The 7783-nt window shown below is 46.8% G+C and overlaps 1 long non-coding RNA gene across 1 annotated transcript; it reads left to right on the plus strand.

The window, feature by feature from the left end:
• The first annotated feature begins 5092 nt into the window (after positions 1-5092).
• On the plus strand, positions 5093-6577 carry LOC121275806. Its single transcript, XR_005942569.1, has 2 exons — positions 5093-5243; positions 6242-6577. It is a non-coding gene; the product is annotated as an uncharacterized LOC121275806 (long non-coding RNA).
• Positions 6578-7783: the final 1206 nt, after the last annotated feature.

Genomic DNA, 7783 nt, shown 5'->3' on the forward strand with positions numbered 1-7783 from the left:
ACATCTTTTATGCTCTCCCCACCCCCCCTAGAGCTATTACTTGAGTGCCCTACCATCCATTCTTAATTAGCACATTCGTTCAGATAATATCACCAACTTTAACTTTAAAACCTATGTGTTCTTTTGTATTATTGTTGTTGACATCTTTTGATGATCTGCTTCTATCACTGCTTGTTTGTCCCTACAACCACACCCCCACTCCACCTCCCACTCTCTCTCTCTCTCCGCCCCCCACAAACGCACCTTAAACCAGCTTATATTTCAACTCTTTCTTGGACTTGAACTCAAGTTCTGTCGAAGGGTCATGAGGACTCGAAACGTCAACTCTTTTCTTCTCCGCCGATGCTGCCAGACCTGCTGAGTTTTTCCAGGTAATTCTGTTTTTGTTTTTGCAATGGATAAGATGGCAAACAGATAATCGCTGAAGGAGTTATGTTCATTGATTTGAGTGGGATGTCCCAGGGATCAGTGTTGGCATTGCTACTGTGTCTAATTTATTTGAAGAAATCAGATAAAACAGGAAGATAAGGTTAATAAAGTAGAAGAGGGACAATAGACAATATTGGACACAGAAAAGAGTTAAGTCAACAACCTTTAAGTATAGATAAGTGTGGAGCACTGTAGTAACCATGGGGTGTATTTTTGCCATGGAGTCGAGAAACAGGAGTAATGTTTGTTTTTGGGCCAAAACTCACTTCTGGGTGGACGGGGGGAAAGGGGGGTGTGGTTAAACTTGAAATTAGAGCCCTTAGTTGACATGGAGAAAGGCTTCCTGGCCCATTAAGGGTGCTGGTAGGCTCTTGAAACTGGAGGGCCAATCAGAGGCCTTCCAGTTTCAGCGAAGCACCCGGTTGCAGTACAAGGTAAAGAATGTAACAGGGAGGGTGCTTCAATCACTTTAAAAAAAAATGTAATTCGAAATCAGTAAAAGCACCATGGAGCCCTCCACAGTGGTCTTTGGCTGTACCCCCACCCTGGCTGGCAGGGACACATGATGAGGAGCAAGGAGGGTCTGTGTGCCTCCCAGTACCAGGAGCATTGCACTCCAGTTTGCTGCTCGATGCCTGCTTCCAGACAGTTAATATGCATGTCCCACCCCTCCATCCTACCCGAGAATGTCAGGAAACTGGAGGCCAACTGGAAAATCCCAGTTGGCCTCCATTACTTAACTTTAACAAGGCTTTTAATGGGTCTAACTGCCTGCCCACCTTGTGGGAGCAGTGACCTTCATGAGCCTCAAAATTGCCTCCCCTAAAATGGCTGGCACCGAGAATAGCATCCTGAAACTGACATGCCAGTCAGTGCTAGTATTTTCGGCCCCCCCCCATCCACCTCTGTTCCCAACCTGGGGTGAAGAGGGGGCGGGGTTGCAAAAATTCAGCTCTACGGCTCTACTCCTACGTACATGTGAAAACAGGTCTGTTTATCACCGTTAACTGAAAAAAAAGTAAAAGCATGAATGACTATAATGGAGAGGGTGTAGATTAGCTAGCTGCTTCAGGGGAATAGGATTCAGGCAATATGCTCGAGTTGTGAATATTTAATTACTTAACACCTATTCTATTACACGGTGCTAATACCATCAACCAGGTATGAATTAATGCTGAGTGAAGTTTGGGTGGAGTTTGATAGTTCAAACTAAAGTGTCTTGAATCAATTGACGTGTCATTTGATGCATGCAATGTCAGGAGATGAAAGTGGAGAAAAATAAGTGGAGTTTGTATGCAGTGGTGATGGCAACATGGGGAAATAACATGCAATTCATAATAGAATGCAACCTATGATTTATGTAATTGGCAATCTTTCGCATCCAATGTTCAAATAAGCTTAAACCTGACACCTGTCCCATTTACAAAAACTGAATTAGCTGTTCTCACAGAATGGTTACAGCACAGAGGAGGCTATTCGGCCTGTCATGTCTTTGTTGGCGCTTTGCAAAACCAACTGGTAAGTTCCACTGCCCCACCTTTTCTCTGTAACCTTGTAAATTTTTCTCTTCAGAAAATTATCCAATTCTCTTTTGAAACCATGATTAAATTTGACTCCACTACACTCAAGGTAGCGCATTCCTGATCCTAACCACTTGCAGCGTTAAAAATTCCATTATAACTTGGTGTCCTTGACCTTTCTGCCGCCGGAAACAGTTTCTCCCTATCTACTTTGTCCATGCCTCTCATGATTTTTAAAACCTCTATCAGATCTCCAAGGAGAACAGCCCCAGTTTCTCCAATGTAGTCATGTAACTAAAGTCCCTCACCCCTAGAACCATTCTTGTGACTCTTTCTAACTCTGTTCATCGAATGCTGCTTCAGCTATTTAGCTTGTAAGCAGTCTTGTAGTGTAGCTTCACCAGCAACTCATTTTTAGGAATGCCTAGTGTTGCTTCTGGCATGCTCTCCTTTATTCTTTATTGAGCCTGGGGCGACACCTGGTTTGCTGATAATGGTTTTGTGAGGGCTATCCTGGGCTATGAGGTTACAGATTATGGTTGAACAAAATGCTGTTGTTGACAGACCACAGCGGCTCATGCTCGCCCTGTTTTAAGCAGCTAGGTCTGCTCTGAATTTATCCCATTTAGCACTACTAGTGCCACATAACACGATGGATGTATCCTCAGTGTGAAGATGGGACTTCATCTCCACAAGGACTGTGCGCCAGCCACTCTGACCAATGTCATAGGCAGATGCAACTGTGACAGGTAGATTGGTGAGGATGAGGTCAAGTAGGTTTTTCCCTCTTGGTTATATCGCCATTTGCCACAGGCCTATATTCTGGCAGCAATTGGCATAAGTGAAAAGGTCATCCATTGCAGTTACATAATTTTTCCACTTTGCCATTGAAATTTATTGAATTACTTAAGTAATTTTTGAAAATCAAGCTACTTTCAAAATTTCCCATCTTGTTTGAGATTTTGCCTGAAGAAGTTATTTATAAATCTTTGGAGAAATGAGCAAAGTGCAAGTGCAGGTAGATGAAGCCATTAAAAGGACCAATGTTGGATTTTATAAATAATGACATGGAACATAGGACTGGAAATGGAATAATTACTATTTTGCAAAATATTTGTTACAGAGTAATCAGAGCACTGTTTTGGGCCGAAGACGTTAAAGCAGTAACCAGTGTTGTCACAAAACTATAATAATTTTCATATTATTGTGGGTTATTGTAAAGTAGGTTCATGGGGTGAGTATGGATGATTCTGTCTTTGTGTGATTTAATTGAATTGGAGTCAGCTGACTGCAAGATTGAAGTTATCAAAAGAATTTGGGGGTAAAGGGCATTTGAAATGCTAATGAGTAAACATGGATGAGGTTTTAGCATAGAAGGTGTGAAGGAAATTTGGATTTTCAGATAAGTGAAGGAGATGTTTGGGTTTCAAAGGGATGGTAGGATGTTCACAGCTGGTAAGGTAAGCAAGGCCAAGCAGTGTGTTTATTTTTCCTAAAAGGGGAGACATCATATTAGTAACATGAAAGATTTTTATATTGTAGGAAAAGTAAATTTGCAAAAACATATAGAACAATGGAAATTATAGATTAAGGAGAGAGAAGCATATATAAAGAGGAATGACAGACTATGTTGCGGGCCATGTTAAATCTAACACGGGTATGTGAAACAGCCTTGAAGAAGCTTCCAGCCACTTGTGCAAAAGTCTGCAAAAGTGTCTAGTAACTAAAGTTGGAGAAAAGCCTTTGGAATTCCACTGCTGACTGGGTGCTGTGGTAACTTGGATATTTTTTATATTTAAAATCTATTTTGGACTGTTGCCTTGTGTAGTTGGGAGTTAGGCGAATTAAGAATTTTAGAATTTGTTATAGTATTAAGTAACTGTATTCTTATGTATGTGCTTGAAATTTTTTCTTTTAAATATTTTATTTAATTTTTAAAATCTCAATGGCCAAAATTTTCCATTTGGCAGGCAGGTGGAGCAAGAGTGGACGTGGGCGGGCGCGGATCTGATCAGCGCCCATGATCAGGGCTGCACTGCCATTTTGCGCGTGCGGGCCAATTAAGGCCCTCCCACGCATTTCCAACTTCCATGGGTAGCGGGCTGCGGCGGGCATGCACAAACCGCTGGGCCCAACAGCGACCCGGCAGCCTGTTTAAAAGAAGGCCTGGCAGCCTCCTGTAGGCTGCTCACAATGGCCACCTCGAGGTCCAACCGCAGGGGGTCTACTGAGCAGGGTAGTCTGGAGGGAACGGCAGAGGTGCAGGCCAGGCTGCAGGGTCTGCCACATGAGCAGGGTAGGCCAGCGGGGGGCCAATGTGCCCCTCACTTTTCTGAGATTGCCTTGCCTTCCTCGAGGAGGTGGCAGCACGGTGGGAGGTGTTAGTCTCCCAGGATGGGAGGAGGAGGCCCCCCCCACATGACCAAAGGTGCCTGGGAGGAGGTGGCAGGGGTGGTGAGCTCCCACAATGTGGTGCAGCGCACCTGGATCCAGTGTCACAAGCGCTTCAACGATTTCTTGCACTCTGGAAGAGTGAGTACCATATTAGCATTCGGCAATTAACCCAGCAGGTAGCCTTTGAGGACAACCCCCCCCAAGTCTTATTGTCGTGATTGCATTGAATCACCTTGGCCATTTCCCATACGCTGGGTGGGCAAGCAGATAGTGCCCGTGCTTATATCAGCCTGAGTGACTCATGAGGAGATGAGTTCTCCCTGCATCATGTGTTGCTCTTAGTCACACATGACTAGTCTGGGGGCAACCTGCAGGAGATGTAGCTAGGCGCATACTCAGAACTCCAACGCATGTTCTATTCACCGTGATGAGATTGTGGAAGGGGAGCCTCAAGGTCTCATGGCCAAGAGCCATCTGTGCCCTCGACACTGCACCTAGTTGCGCCTCCTTGCTATGGGAGCTAAGATCGTGTTTCCTAAAGTGATGGACGCAGAATGTGTCCAAGGTGGCCGTTGGGGGTGGGGATGGCATTGGGGGCAGGTGTACTATCTTTGTGTGACTGATCAGTAACGGGGAGAGGAGGCACTGGAGGCCTGAGATGGGCCACTGTGGTTGGGGTGTGGTGTGCGCGTGCAGAGTCCATGTGCGATTAGCCGCAATGAATGGTCTTTTCTGTTTTACAGGAGAAAAATGCTCACAATGTTTGTGACCGTTCGCGGACTGGAGGTGGCCAGGCCCAGCTGATGATTTTAAGCTGCTTCGAGCAAGAGGCTCTAGAGCTTGAGAGGCGCCATGCACCCAGATCCACTGGTGTCGGTGAGGCTGGGTTAGAGCGGCCAGGTATTTGAGGTCAACAGCGACATCTGCTCTGTCTTCCCACCATCCATTAGCACTGATGACTGTTTGAATCGTTATTGTTGCAACATTGCTCAGTTACAGATTGATAGAGTCAGAGGTGTGGATCATAGACAAAGGTCCCTCGGCCCTTTGAAGATACGCATGTCAAGCACCTTCCAAAGTCGCCTTATCCCATTTCCGACCACAAACCTCATGGCCTTGTATGCCATGGCATTGCAACTGCACATCCATATACTTATTACATGTTAGGAGGGTTTCTGCGTCCACCACCCTTTCAGGCAGTGCGTCCCACATTCCCAACACACTGTGTGCAAAAGTTCCTCAACACCTCACCTGTCAACCTCATGCCCCTTACCTTAAATCTATGCCACCAAGTTACTCATCCCTCCGCCAAGGGGAAAAGTTCCTTTCTGTCGACCCTATCTATACCTCCATCCCAGCATACATCCTGGTCAATGACCTTTGCACTCTCTCCACTTCAATCAGATCCCTCCCGTAAAGCGTGTTTCACAACTGCACGCAGAACTAGAGCTGTGGCCAAGGTAGCATTTTCTGCACTTGTAACATGACCTCCCTGTTCCTATATTCTATTCCTCGGCTAATAAAGGCAAGTATGGCATTTATCTTCTTAAACACCGTCCCGCTACCTTAATGGGCCTGTCGACATGCCCAGCAATGTCCCTCTGACCCTCCTTATTTTCCACGGTCCTACCATTCCTAATGTATTCCTGTACCTTGTTTCTCCTGCCCAAATGCATTACTTTGCACTTATCCACATAACATTCCATTTGGCTTTCCTTAGGCCATCTGACCAGCCCATCTGTATCTGCCTGTAATGTTACGGTCTCCTCCTGACTATTTGCCACCCCACCAATATTTGTCTCCATAGGTTCTGGAAGTTTGAGCGCATAATGAGCCAGGGGGAAAAGAATGAAGTGTGTCACTGTGTGAATGCTAACTGTCCTTGTTGTTAATTTCAGCATCATCAAAGCATGGCTGCCAGGAGGAATTGCAGATGCCCCTTCTCACACTTGAGGGCCCTTAACTGTCATCTGCGTGTCACCATTTTTGCGAGGCAGGCACCAGCGCAGGTACTAGCACATCGGTGGGCATTGCAACATCGGCTAGTGTCCCGGGGCAGAGTGCGGAGGGCATTTCGCAATCGCTGGAGGAACTGGCAGAGACACCATGGATTAGGCACACCATGGATTTCTCACTGGTGCTTTTGTGTTGGCCCTGGATTAGGGAATTATTATTTGTTAATGGTTTGATTTTGTGTGACCTTATGATGGTGAAAATTAAAACCAGATGCGTTACTATGGCTGAGGGTATCTCCTTTGTTCTGCATTTGTTTGTTTTACATACATGTCATGAGTGTTTGAGTGGACATTGAGGTTTATGATCAAAGCCCTTAGTTGCAGCTGATGAAGTGGCAGATGAAGCATTAAGTGCTGAGTATGGAGGGGCCAGGCAAGGCTGGTCCTCCTGATCCATTTGTGTGGAACTAGCTGAAGGTTCATTGGATTAAAGTCTCCCTGCCTCCTTGGTGTAGTCCTGGGTCAGTGTTCAGCCCCTCATCATTCCCCTGTGCTTCCTCAAACTCGGAATTAGTGCTGGATTCATCGTTTGCAGCCACATCCACTGCGTCACCCCTTTGCAGCACAAGATTGTGGAGAGCACAGCATGCAACCACTATCACCGACACACAATCTGGGGGGTACTGGAGTGGGCCCCCTGAGCGGTCCAGGCATCGGAAGCGCATTTTGAGAAGACCTTGTGGAGGCGTGGCTCCTATTATACCGCTGCTCAGCTTCTGTTCTTGGATGGCGGAGAGGCATCATGAGCTACCTTCTGAAGGGATAGCCCTTGTCATCCAGCAGCTATCAAGCTGAGCCAGAGCACTGAAGAGCCCTGGTATCTGGGAGTGTCTGAGGATGTGGGCGATGTGGGAGTTGCCTGGGTACCTTGCACAGACTTGTAAAATCTGCATCCTGTGATCACACACTATCTGCACATTCATGGAGTGGAAACCCTTCCTGTTGATGAAGGTACCCGGCTCACCTGCTGGCGCCTTGATGGCCACCTATGTGCAGTCTAAAGCACCCTGGATGTGGGGGAAACCAGCAATGGCCACAAAGCCTCTGGCTCGCTGTGTCTGGCTTACCTGGTCCCAGCAGAAGTGGATGAAGGTCAATGCATGCCTGAACAGAGCGTCTGTAACCTGCTTGACACAAGTGTACACAGCTGATTGGGAGACACCGTACAGATCACCCACTGAGCCCTGGAAGGAGCCAGAGGTGTAGAAGTTGAGGGCAGCTGTGACCTTCAGAGCCGCTGGCATTGGGTGTCCGCCCACACAGTTAGGAGAGATCTCAGGGCCAATCATCTGAAAGATGTAGTTGACTGTCTCCCTTGACAGTCGGAGCCTCCTTCAGCACTGCACCTCAGTCGTATTGAGGTAGCTGCTTCGCAGCCTGTATACCCTGGCAGCAGGATAGTGGCGTCTTCTGCGGCCTCTTCCA

Source organism: Carcharodon carcharias, chromosome 3 (genome assembly GCF_017639515.1).
Source record: "Carcharodon carcharias isolate sCarCar2 chromosome 3, sCarCar2.pri, whole genome shotgun sequence".
Taxonomy (NCBI): domain Eukaryota; kingdom Metazoa; phylum Chordata; class Chondrichthyes; order Lamniformes; family Lamnidae; genus Carcharodon; species Carcharodon carcharias.